This window comes from Orcinus orca, chromosome 2 (assembly GCF_937001465.1).
Source record: "Orcinus orca chromosome 2, mOrcOrc1.1, whole genome shotgun sequence".
NCBI classification, from domain to species: Eukaryota; Metazoa; Chordata; class Mammalia; order Artiodactyla; family Delphinidae; genus Orcinus; species Orcinus orca.
Genome location: NC_064560.1, coordinates 143,362,868 through 143,375,140, shown reverse-complemented (window position 1 = coordinate 143,375,140; position 12,273 = coordinate 143,362,868). Strand labels below are relative to the sequence as shown.

The window sequence follows — 12,273 nt, the reverse complement described above, 5'->3', positions numbered from 1 at the left end:
ACACAGAATATGTACATGTCCGTGTGGGCATTTACACATATGCACACAAGTGACTGCTTTCCCTAGAAGTAAAATTCCAAAAAGAAAGCCCAAAAGGAGCAGCAACAACGGCAGCAGCTGACCTTCACAGCTGCAGACACCCCCCACTCCAATTTACCAGAGCAGGGGGGAGGAGATGACAGCTAACAGAGTAGGAAGGCATGTGTGTGCATGACTATGTGTAGGTGTATTATGGATATATGTGCATGTAAAAATCCTAGTTATAAAAACATCTGAAGGAGCTAGGGATTTGGCTGAAGGTCCAAGGTGTTTTTTGTCATGCTCAGGTTCAGGTTCAAAGTGGAATGTATGTAGATGGGAAACCCTAAGTCATCATCAGGGCAACTGTGGTAGGCAGGATCCAATGTCCCACAGTGGCAAGAGACACTAATCTTTCCTCAGGAAGAGAAGAGCTGATCCACTTGACTCCAATTTTTAAAAAATACCTAGCATTTTCTTCTAGTTCCCTCAGTTCCTAACCAACTAACCATCAAAAGGAAGAAAACACGAAGCCCAAGATATTAGCTTGTCTCTCCTAAAGGAAGGAAAAGTGGAAGAGAGAAAGCATATGTATTCTTGTGCTAACATATTGGGCACACAAACCTGGAGTTCTCCAGAAATTAGGACAGGTTTAATGATTTTATTTTATTATGAGGTATTGGGGAAGGAAATAGAAGGCCTGTAAAAAAGAGGTAAGTCTGTCACAGAACTACATGACAGTTTCATTAAACTCTAACTAAAAACACAGAGAAGTGTGATTACTATTTCCAGCCAGTTTCCCCATCACCATAGTCATGTAACAAACTAAGGTGATGTGGGTCTTGAGCCAGACTCACAGAGTCCCCTGGCCCTGGCCTCTGCACAGTGTCTCTGCATTTGATCTTTTTGATATTTTTCAGGATCATGTCATGTAGAATGACATATTGATTCTTTAGCTCTGATATGATGAGCTAAAAGCTGTTATGTTCTTTCTCATCAATACCTGTCAGGGTGCAGGAAAGTCCTCCACATGGGGATATTTAGCTATTTTGGAAACCAATTTGGCTCTTGTAACATAATATCTAGAAATCTGATCCAGATGAGATGCAGGTCTCAACATTCTTAGCTCTGCAATTGTCTTCTCCTAAATGGACACCCCGAAGTTGTTCCCATCTTCTAACACAGGAATTAGGAGTTGTACCCACATTTTTATGGTGCTTCATTTCAGGATCAGCGGCCAGATCTCATGTTTCACTGTCTCAAAACTCTCCACTAACTCCTGGTTGCTTTTTAGCATCACATTGGGCATCACAAATACCATGGTTCCTTGGAAGGCCTCCACACTCACCCAATCTTCGCTTCTTGGAAGTGGGATCTTCCAGTCCATTGTGGCTATTGGTGAGAAGAATAGTCAGGGACCAGCAGACTCATGTCTGAGTGGATCTGAGTTAGGTTATATATGTTTAGGATTGGTCCTTTCAAAAAACTGTCAAGTTCTAACAACTTCTTTGAGAAAATGTTTTCCACCAAGTCTTCTGCCTCAATTGTGATCTGCTCTCTGAAAGAATCAACCTTTGAATGGTGGGTAGCGTCAGAGGGACTAGAGGAATCTCAGTGCTCCCTGGAGGTGGCTGCCCTCGCTTGGCTCACACACAGCTTGCTGAGTCCCACCCTCAGTTCCTTCCTCCCACTTGCTCTCCTGCTGCCTGCTGCCTGCTCACACTCTATAATTATCTTAATTACTCCCTTTACATGTATCAGTGTTCCAATTTTTACTTCAGCCATCAAATATAAAACTTGAGAAGGAAACTGAATTTGCCCACATATTTGCCATTTCCATGTTCTTCCTTCCTTCCTGATGTTCCAAGTTTCCTTCTTTTAGAGAACTTCCTTTAGCTATTCATTTAGGGCAGGTGTGCTGGCAACAAATTCTCTATTTTCCATCATTTCAGAATGTCATTATACTCCCTGTCACTCCTAACATTTTTAAGCAATTGCTTTTTTTCTTCATTTCCGATGTTCCAAATTTCTGTTATCATTTCCCCTTTGTATTAGTTTCCTAGGACTGCCATAACAAAGTACCATAAACTTGGTGGTTGGCCTACAAAAACAGAAATTTACTGTTTCACAGTTCTAGTTGCTAGATGTCCAAGATCAAGTTGTTGGTAGGGTTTGGTCCTTCTGAGGTCTGTAAGGAAACATCTGTTCCATGCCTCTCTGGGTCTTCACATTGTCTTCCCTCTATCCTTGTCTTTGTGTCCAAAATTCTTCTTTGTGTAAGGACAGCAGTCACATTGGATTACAGCCCACCCCAATGACCACATTTTCACTTGATTCTCTCTGTAAGAAATCTGGGGGCTTCTATATACCTTTTTTTGGGAGGGGGGGACACATCAACCCATAACATCCTCTTTTTGAAGAAATTCCTTTAAGTAATTTTTTTAGAGCAGTTCTGCTGCAATGAGTTATTTTAGTTTTGCTTCATCTGAGAAAGCTCTTATTTTACATTTATCCTTAAATAATATTTGCCCTGAATACTGAAACTTGGTTTTAAAGCTTTTTTCTTTCAGCACTTAGCACTGTGGTACCCTTACTTTCTGGAGTCCATGGTATCTAGTGAGAAATCTGCAGTCATTGAAATTATTGTTCCCTATAGACAGTGGTTTTTTTTTTGTTTTCTGTTTGTTTGTTTTCTCTAAGAATTTTTTAAAGACTTTTTTCTTTATCTTTCATTTTCAGTAGTATCTGGTCATGGAGTCCTTTGTATTTACCCTATTTGGGATTCACTAAGCTCTTCAACTGGTAAGTTTATATCTTGGAACCAAGTTTGGGAAGTTTCTGTGATTTTTTTCAAAATTTTTTCTACACTTTGCTCTATCTCCTCTCCTGATACTCCAAAGACACAAATAATATAAATATTTTGTTACATGACATAAGGTTCTTGTCATTATTTTTTTTCCCCTCTGTTGTTCAGATTGGATAATGTATCTTTATCTTCAATTTCACTGACTATTTCCTCTGTTATCTCTATTCTGCCAATTAGTCCCTGTATATAGTGAGGTGTTTTTTTCCCCAAGTAATGTGTACCTTATATTTCCTTGCTGAAACAAATTTTCCTTTTGGTTTCAAATGCCTTTTAAATTGTTTTCTGGAGCTTTGTGAAATTAATAGTTTCTTTCAAGTCTTTGCCAAATAATTCAAATATATGTGGCATCTCATCATGGGTGTGTCTTGATTTTTTTTTTCCATATGAAATGAGATTTTCCTGGTTCTTCAAATTCCAAGGATTTCTGAATTTTACTTTAGACATATTAAATGTTATACAATGAGACTCTGGGTCTTGATTAAATCCTGTGGCGAACGTTGATAGCCTTCCATGGGCTACTGTTTTAAAGTCAATTCTGATTCCAACCCTTTTTGCACTATTCGGAACTGTTCCATGTGTGCACCAGTCAATATCCAGACCTGGGTGATGGTCTCTCTGTTCAATTCTCAAAGTATTTGGTGTACTGAATGGGATCAGATGCACACATGTGGAGTTTGAGGATGAGCCCAGAAAGTCATAAAGAGCTTAGTGTATCTCCTTCCTCAGCACTTTCCTCTCCACAATGTCCCTTCTTTGGGCTCCTCTCTGGAACTCTATTCAGAAATCTGGTGTTTTATATACTCTGCCTTGCTGGGCACTCCCAAAACTGCTCCTGCATGCAGAGCCAAGCAAAACAAGGACAGAGAAAAAAACCAACCAACCAACCAAACAAAGAAAAAAATGGATTTCCACCCATTCTTTTGGAAATACAGTTCCATAGAAGGAAAAAGAAGGCTCCTCTCCATTAGAATTTTGGCTCCTTCAGGAGCTTATTGCTGCCAGCTGCTGCTGTCACAATGGGATTGCTTAAGGGCTAGAGTGAAGGGGAATGGAAGAAAGAAAACAAAAGATATAAAATTATATACTCTCTCTGAGTGTTATGGGTTCCTTTTCACACTCCTTGAGCCAGACTAGAGGCTTTCTCTTTGAGCTCTCTCTGTTTGTGCCCCAGTGGCATATTCTGGTGCTTAAGTTTCAAACCATGAGATATCAGAAGAGAAAAAAATACTAGATTCACTGCAGCTTTGATGGTATTTTGGATTCTAATCTTCTGTTCTATTCTGCCTGTTCTATTTGCTTATGAGGGTTCTCAGTATTCATTAGGACACACAGGTAGTGTGTATATACATCTTATCCAGAACCTGAACCTCAAATATATATTTTTAGTGTAGTTTTATTTTACTAACACCAAAAAGGGAAATACATGGACAGAATAGTACTGACCAATTTCACTTCTTCAACACTGATATGTAAAATCCTACATAAGATAGCTTCTTGGGTCCATTTCTTTGTAACATTTCAAGAAGCAAAGCAAAGTAAAGCAATTCTGTATGTCATGTGTATATTATATATTAAACATACACAATAAAAGAATAGTAAGAAATATGGAAATGATATTCACCAGTTTCAGGAATTTGATTAACTCTGGGGAATGAGAAAGAGGAAAAGAATAGTATGTGGACTTAGAGTCTATGTCTGCAAGTTTTTTTTCTAAAAGAGAAATAAAATCATCTACAGGTAATATGTGTGTTTAATCATAATAATGAACTGATAGGTATATGTAATATTTGTTTCTGCTGTTTTTTCTATGTTTGAAACATCACAATGAAAAATTAAAATATTAGAAATCTGATAAAAACAATTATTTTAATCAGCACACAAAGTGACACTTATGAGCAGAAGCATTCTGGAAATAATATTCTTATACTGTTAACTGTAGTAACAATAATTCTGCAGGGAGATAATAGCAATATGGACAAAGCGATTAAAATTAAATCCTTGCTAACAGTTTTAAGTCATATTTGTAATATTATGTGATGGTAGAATTTCGTATAAAAGACATCATTTGTAACACAAAAGTGACAACAACATATATCTCCAAATACAAATGATAAACCATTTGGGGCACATATATTTGAGCTGAAACTAGTGGGCTGGTGGATTAGATAAGAGAAGCAGCACAGTGAATTAATACATTTCAAATCTAAGTGTATGTGTACTTATTAAAGGAAAATGTACATTTGCTATTAGCATAGCAACATGTTTGAGTACCTCTAATTGATTTAGGAATTATTATTCTTACAACATTCAAAAAGTCAAGTTATTTGGTAAAGTGGAAGTGATATTGTCATTTGAAAAGTGATAATGTCATTCAAAATTTCAATAATAAACATATATTATAAAAGGAATATAGATTTTACAAAATACACTCCAGCGTGGTATATTTATTTGCCAATTATTTTCATTTGTTTGATTGTGTGCTACTCTAAACTTACACATCTAAAACTGAAAAAGAGATTTAATCATTCCCATTGTCATGACATTTTTCAACCTTGTTTTACTGAGGACAGCACAGTAATTTCTTAAGGCCTGACTTATCTGGTATGCACTGAATCATTTAAATCCTTTTCAATCTTTCCTTTTAAGAAACAAAAAAGTAAGGAAAAAAAGCTATTACTAATTTGGTCCTTTATCTAAACTATGTTATTATTTTGCTAATATTATTTTTCTCCTATCTCACAGCATTCGGGTAGCAGAGTCATCTGAACATAATACACAATACGATGTGTAGAATAAATAAATTAACAAAGAATTATAAATACTTGGAAATTATTATTCTCATATTTTTTAGACTAATTTATATAAATCAGTAATCGTATAAAACTAGTTTAGTTTAAAATAATTGAGACTATTTCAAAGTACAGTATATGAGATGTCTCCCTCATTATCCAAAATGGACATTTGTAAAGTGAATCTATGCCCTGGATTTAATTTTTCTTTTTTTAGTTATCAACAATCTAGCTGAGATTAGAAGTTATCAGCATACTGAAAACCATGTAATTGAAGGAATATTATCTCTTGGCTTTACTCTGAGTCTGAGAGAAGAACATAGCTACTAGAATAATGCGATAGTAAAGAGCCTTGATAAGGTCTAGTAACCCAACCATTGAAATGCACCATGGACAGGTATCGGGTGCTTTATTTCCCTCTAGTGGATAAGTAAATGAATAAATACAAGGAAAAAAGTCAGTTGTGCTTTGATGTGCTTGCTTAAAAGCCATTTATTATATTGAGATGTCTCATGTAGAGTACTTAGAGAACTGCACTATAAAATTTGCAAACAGAAAATAAATATGTGCTTATTATCAAATAAGTGTGCTGAATCAGTAAAATGAATCGCTAGAAAATCTGCAATCAGTTATCTTTTTTCTGTACTCTGAAAGTCAGTGCTCTTGAGGCAGAAACAATGGGATAAAGTGATGCTTTTCCTCTTTCAAGTTAATATAGGAAAGTTACAGAACAAACATTAAGAAAAGGAAAATTTAAATGTCATTTTTATTTGCTTTTGAGAGAATTAATTTTTGTAGAAAATTAGTATTTACATCGCTAACAATTATTTTTGATAAGACCAACTCTAAAATCATTTGCATCACCTGAACAAATGGTCCTAACGGTCCTGGGCAGAAAAATCATTAAAAAAGTAACATATATACTTTTTAAAAGACAGATCATATGCTAAACATTTAGATAAAATATTTAATTCTCAGACCAATATCATAAGTGATGTACCATTTTCACTCTCACCATTTTATAGATAGTACCTGAAGGAGACTGGTAAAATGTTGCTTCTAAGGTGACAGGAAATTGTAGAGCAAGGATTTAAACCCAAGTAGGCTGGCTCCAGAATTTATAATCTGTTAAGAAAGCCTCAAGGCATGTTATCTGGTAGAAGAATCTGGTATAATTTTAAATACTTACCATATCAAATGGATACTTGAATAATCTGGATTTAGTTTTAGCATAAAATGCTGACAGAAATTGTTATTGAATTAGGGTTTCATAGTACACTATGAAATAGAGAAGAAAATTGAGAGCTATTCTCAAAGATAAAATTACTTTTAACATTTGAATTAAATATAGAAAATCAAGAGAACTAAATATTCTAATTTTTCAATAGTCAGTATAAAATACCTTGTAAAATCAACTGGTGAAAACATATATTGAAATTGTTTTTTAGGATATTTTTCTATAAATGGGTTAAATATGAATCAATTACTTTAATTTTAACAGTCCCATTTGCTACTGAGTCTTTAGGGGTTGATAATATCTTCTTCCCTTGAAACTGGGCAGAATTTTCTAACTAGTTCAACCAAGAAAGTACAGCAGAAATGATTCCATGTGATTCTGAAGCAATGTCACAAAAAAGATATATCCTTCTGCCTTCCTGTGATTGTAACCAAGCCACCCGATTTTGCAGAAACCCAAGTAGCCTGCAGAGACACCTTGGAGAACAGCGGAAGTGCCTTGCTGAGCATCGTGCCCATAGCAGGCAGCACATGGTGGCCATGCCAATGATCAATCCTGAAAGTGAGTTCTTTGGTACCCAAGTGAGGCATACAGTTGAACTTTTGAGAGAGATGAGCAGTTTCCACCAGACCCATGTTTAAATTAATGAATAAGTTTTTCAGAACTAACTTACTAAAGTAGTTTATTTTTTTTCCTTTTTTTTTTTTTTTTTTTTTTTTTTTTGTGGTACGCAGGCATCTCACCGTTGTGGCCTCTCCCACTGCGGAGCACAGGCTCCGGACGCGCAGGCTCAGCGGCCATGGCTCACGGGCCCAGCCGCTCCGCGGCATGTGGGATCCTCCTGGACCAGGGCATGAACCCGTGTCCCCTGCATCGGCAGGCGGACTCCCAACCACTGCGCCACCAGGGAAGCCCAGTAGTTTATTTTTTTAAGGAAGATTTCTGACTTGTGTAATGAAACTTCCCAAGTGGCCTTGTTAATGTTTCTTTACTAAATGAATGGTTGTCTCTTATTTTTTAATGTAAAAATTTTCATTTGAGTTTCTTAAGACGTAGGCCATGTGTGATAGACTTTTATTGTTTTGTTTTTGTCCCCTGGTCCCCCACAAAGGTTTTGGTAAAGATCCAGTGAGATGGTTGAACTCCCATGATGTTTCCTCCATTTCTTAACTTATTAAAATTTGTCTTACATAAAAGTGAAAACTAGGGCTTCCCTGGTGGCACAGTGGTAGAGAATCTGACTGCCAGTGCAGGGGACATGGGCTCGAGCCCTGGTCTGGGGAGATCCCACATGCCGTGGAGCAGCTAAGCCTGTGCACCACAACTACTGAGCCTGAGCTCTAGAGCCCGTGATCCACAACTACTGAAGCCCATGTGCCACAACTACTGAAGCCCGCGCGCCTATAGCCCATGCTCCGCAGCAAGAGAGGCCACCGCAAGGAGAAGCCTGCGCACCGCAATGAAGAATAGCCCCCACTCACTGCAACTAGAGAAAGCCCACCCACAGCAACGAAGACCCAACACAGCCCAAAATAAATAAATTAATTATTTTAAAAAGTGAAAACTAGTCATTTCAGGGAACTGCTTAATATATGATTGGTTGTAGGAATAATCCATTTCTCTTGGGTCATTCTCATTCTCTATCTATTCTAATTTTTCCAGATACACAGAAGCTACAGCTGGTGGCTTGACTGCACACCTTGTAATAGTTTAGTCATATGTGTTCTTGCACTGTGGTAATCTGTTGGAACGTAGAAATAAATATTGGAAACTATTTTCACTCAAACTCTCTGTCTGTCTCTCTCAAACTCTCTGTCTCTGTCTCTGTGTCTCTCTGTCTGTCTCTCTCTGTCTTCTCTCTCTCTCTCCAATCAAGACCCTTAGCAAACCCAGAGGTAATCTTAAGGCTTGCTTGTCCACATAAACAGATAAAGCTAGTCTGAAGTAATTAAAGCACTGTTTTAACTTCATCTAGTGCTATTTATCTATTTACTTATATTTTAAGACAAATAATGTGACAGATACCTTGAAAAGTACTTTATATACTTATACTATTTAATGTAAAACATATGCATCAATTCCAAATGTCAGAATAATAAAACCAGTAATTATGAATACACACAAAATCACCAACTTAAAGTAACCCTCCTACCCAACTTCTTAAGATACTCCTGCAATTGAATTTTTGCTTCTGGGACCACATGTTAGAATGTCAAAATATTACAACAAGGGTCCCTCAAGAACTGTGTAGCTCAACTGAACGAGCTTAGGAAATTCATACAGCATTTGTATCAGCATAAAGCATCTGGAACCCTTGCTAATCTGAGTTCTACCAGACTCCACTGAGGGTCACTCATCTCTACTCAGGCTTTTCTTAATAAGATTTAAAATGATAACTTGAGCTGCCAACTATCCAGAAATCATATTACAATTCAAAAATTAAGAATATGTGATTATAATAATAGGAAGCTTCAGAAAACATGCAATTGAATTTAGCACTCAGGTGAAGAATATAAATGATTTTCCTTTATTATCTTAAATGGGTATATTTGGCTCACATTAGATTATTAGTTCTACCTTAATAGATAAAAATTACATTAAATCTGGAACTTATTCATTTATCCAACCAATAGTTGTTAAGAAGCTAATATGTGTCAGGTATTCAGAGAATCTAAAATTGAAATTAGTTTAAAAATGTATAAATAAATACATTAAAACAGAAAAAGATCCCTGCTTTCACATAAGTTACATTCCAGTGGAGGATGAGAATAGTGATAAAATGTAAAGTAAAAACTGTAGAATGTATGTTGGATGGTGTGAAATGACATTTTTGGTTTCTGCATTCTCCCCCTTTGTTTTTTTTGTTGTTGTTGTTGTTCTTCTCTTTCTATGTTTTGAGTTTTCTAGAATTTTTTTTTAAATTTAGAAGTCACTTTGCAGTTATTTTGTGGTGGTCACCATAGTGGTTGTTCAGCATGTATATCTCCATTTTTCCAGCCAGATATTTTTAAATTTAAATATTATAACTTTCAGTTCTAAAATGTGCACTCAGTTCTCTTTTGTTTTTTGTGTTCCTCTACTGAAATTTGTCTTTTCATTCCTTATTGTGGTTTTTTTTTTACCTCATTAAGCGTAAGTTTAGTAGCTGCTTTCTGATAATTTCAACATCAAGTCATCTTGCATTGGCCTCTGTTGATATTATTTTTCCTTCAGAATGGGTCATTTTTTTTTCTTGTATGCCTATTGATTTTATGTTGTAACACTGACATTGTCAATATTATGTAATGGAGAATCAGCATTCTGATATATTCTTGTGAAGATTGTCACATTTTTATTTAAGCAAGCCATTAACCTGGTTATATTCAAACTGTTTTCAAGGCAAAATCTGTTTTACGTTGGTGGTGATGGTGGAGGGGCAACTCATTAATCCTTTTATACTCAGTGTTTTGAGTCTGTCTGCACATGCTTGGCTTGTGGTCAGCCAGAGACAGGTAAAGTTAATATACAGAATTTGGGACTACCATAGTTTAGGGTTTTTGTTTGTTGTTTGTTTTTGATCAGTAACCCCTCTCACTCTGCATGGGCCAAGGAGTCCCCAAAATTTTCTCTCACTCTTTTCAGGCCAGAAAGATGATGGACTTTTTCTCTCTTCGGTCATTAGCCACCATTAGTCACTCACCAAACCTTTCCCCCGAGATTCAACTGCCATCCAAAATGTGTCTACTTTGTTTTGTTCTCCAAATCCCTCTGGTAGTTTTTGTTTGTGTGTGTCCAGGGTTTATATTTATGAGAAAATAATTTTGTTAAAATTTTACAAAGCCATCCTAGCAGCAGAAACAGTACTTGACATTTGGCAGACTTTTTCTTTTAAGAAAGACTAAAATGAAAAGCCCTGGAATAATCCTGATCATTTCCATGTTACTGTAGTATCACTGAACCTCTGACAGTACATGGAAAATTATTTTGTGCACAAGGAGAAAAAACATCTCTCGACCAGACATAATTCTACAACTTGTTCTTTTGAAGTTTTAATGAGGAAATTATCTTGCACTTATAAGAGAAAGTGGCTTTCCGATCCAGGTATACATAGAGACCTGCTTTGGGGCTTTTAGTTAATCCTGGAGAGTAAATCAATGTGAATACAGTCTTGATCTCATTATGTAGAAAGGAGTCAGATAATTGATTTAACTTTTTTCTTTGCCTACTTTGACAATCATAGCCATTTCAATGATTACTAACTATGCTAATAAAAAAATACTATAAAAATCACTCCTCAATTTCTTCCCCCCAAAGGAAAATATGCATTGCATGTTCTAAGACAAATTATTCCCTATTTCAACAAAACTCAGTAAACATTATTACAACAGTGTCATTTCAACTGTGAATTCTTAGTCCTGCTTCCCTGGTAGCTATTGTATCCGCTCAGTAAGAATTCTGTTATGAAACACAACTGTTGCATACTGTGCAAGATGGAAATATGCAAAGGGTAAATGAAAATTACTGTCCTGTTTAATGCATTTTTAATACTCTGTTACTAATTCCAGTGCTCTAACTAGAAAAGCCAATTGCAACAAATCCTTAAGAACTACAATCTGTGGTGCAGTTAGTAGGGAGGAAAAGCTGACTAGTGAAAAACTCTGATGAAAAGAAATAATCGATTTATACCTGAAACCATCAGACAGGTTTCATAATTGAGCTGCCACTGTAATTTGTTTTGCAACACCAGATAACTAATGCATATAGCATCTCCCGCATACAGATGCAATAGACACAAATAACCTTAAGAACATAGAAGATAATTATGTGGAAAAATTAACATAATTAAGAAGTGATGAATTTTGAGTGTTTATTGCCTTTGTTCATTGTATAATGTATTTAATTGCAGGTTTATATAAGTTTTTTTGTAAATAATGACTGTATTTAAGAAGCAACTCATAAAATTTCTTTGATTTAACAATTGGCTCTTGCAAGGTGGTATGAGCTGGCTCCAGCAAATCACTCCAGCCCTCTCAAACCACACCATTCCCTACTCAGCAGTGCTTCCTCCCTTTCTGGCTGGCCATCTCGGTAGTTCCTTGTGAAGGTGACATTGTGTTTTCATGAACCTTCTGCATCAGAATCACTTGGTGAGCATAGCCACATTCAACAAATACTGGTTGAACAGACTGGTTTTGACATTTGACAGAATAGTTTCCTAATTCCAGATCTACATGTTTTGGGAATATGCTCAATGACTTCATCTGAAAATGAGGGACACTGTGACGATTCTATGAAATAATGCCTGTAAGGGGGTGGGCACAAGAGAAGTGCTTAATAAACAAGTTTTCTGTGCCCCTTCACTCCTTGCTGGGACAAACTCTCTG

General features: G+C 36.2%; 1 pseudogene; it reads right to left on the bottom strand.

The window, feature by feature from the left end:
• Nucleotides 1-800: 800 nt before the first annotated feature.
• Nucleotides 801-11,133, bottom strand: LOC101289715 (proteasome activator complex subunit 3-like; annotated as a pseudogene).
• Between the last annotated feature and the right edge of the window lie 1,140 nt (nucleotides 11,134-12,273).